Source organism: Lucilia cuprina, chromosome 2, assembly GCF_022045245.1.
Source record: "Lucilia cuprina isolate Lc7/37 chromosome 2, ASM2204524v1, whole genome shotgun sequence".
Taxonomy (NCBI): domain Eukaryota; kingdom Metazoa; phylum Arthropoda; class Insecta; order Diptera; family Calliphoridae; genus Lucilia; species Lucilia cuprina.
Window position 1 is genome coordinate 51,461,189 of NC_060950.1, and position 1,743 is coordinate 51,462,931.

Consider the following 1,743-nt stretch of genomic DNA (forward strand, 5'->3'; position numbering starts at 1 on the left):
ATCATAGAAATTATCGTATTTTCCATGGGACTTGCATTTCCGTAACGTTGATAAGTTATGTATATCTTGAAAATTTCCGGTTTGAGCAATTCCATCAGAAGCTTTAAGGATTTGTTCTTTTCTATACACATAGCCTTTTTTATTTTTTAGAGCCTTTTTTACTATTGCACGTTTTACGCCACGAATCTGGCCAACACGGTTCTGATCCTTTCCGTGATAAATTTCCCCTGTTCGATGTACAGAAACCGATCCATCCAAGTTAATTTTAAAGCGATATTTACAACAATCTGGGAACGTACAATACCCATAAGCTAACAAACCTGAAGCTAAGTGTTTTATATTATAAAAAGAAATAATACATGTATTATTTCTCTTAGAGTATTCTTGACGTATTACATCTATAATAAATTTATTTCTACTTAATCTTAGTTTCTGATCATCACTTGCTTTGAAAATTAAATTAGGATCTACTCTAAAATCACAGTCAGAAACTTTTGTTTTAAATTGACGAATTTGTTTAGTAACTTTACCCGGTAAGCGAACAACGCTTCTATTACTTTTTTCATCTGGATTAGGTATTTTTTGATAACTTTCAAATCTAGAAAGGTCCAAACTACTATCTGTGATTTCAAAGGGACCTAAGATTTTATCTTTTTCCAATAGGCCAGATTTATCAGAATCAATTGATAATTCATCGCTTTTATTATTGCCTTTAGTAACTTTATCTATAATCATATTCTCTTTGTCCAATATCGGACTTACTATATCGTAATCCATAGAATAATTCCTAAATTCCTTTGCATTATCAAAATCTTTATTGTTTTCATATAAATTTGTACAATTTTGTTTTATTAAATTACTTTTAGAGATTTTATCTATAAATTCATTAAATATTAATTTAATTTCATCCGTAAAGTTAGTTAAAACACTTTGGAACTGATTGACCACCGTATTGTTTATATTTGACATGTTATCCTGAAAAGAGAAAAAAACATTTTAATACACGATTCTAAATGTTACTATATAAATAATCTCTTACCAATCTAAATAGACTAGAACTGAAACATTTATTATTTGACTCCTAGAAAAAAATTAAAAAAAAAATTAGTTAAAAAAAATATTTTAAGTATAACTTACAAATTCTTTCTTTGAAGTGTTGGAAATTTCCAAAATTTCAGGCTTAGTTTCTATTTCTTCTTTCAAGTACTCTAAAATTCTTTCGATGGAATTTGCTTTAGAATCAAAACATTCTACTTTTGATACATCAATTGTTGCACATTCATTTTCGATCTGAAATTTAAAGAATTTATTAATTTTGTAATTCAAACTTAAAATAAATACTTACTTCTGGCCCTTCAAATAAGGTAATGAGTGCCTCTAATGCACATTTTTCGTCTTTTGTCAATTTTGTATTGTAGTTTTGCTGTGGCAATTTAACTTCGTAACTTAGCGAGATAAGAGCATCTACTGCATATTGCTCTATATCTGTCAGCTCTTTCTGATTTAAGGAAGTGTGAAATTCGTCAATACTATTTAAAACGTCCGAGCATATTACATCACTTTTCTAAAAAATGGTAATAGGTAAGCATATTCTATTTTTGTCTTATTGTAATTTGAACAAACCTGTGTGCTTTCCAAATTATTCAATTCTTCAAAAAGATTGGAAATATTTGATGTATTTTCGAACGGAATATTCTGATTATCAGATGTTTCAAATAGATGTTTGGAAATCTCTGAAATATT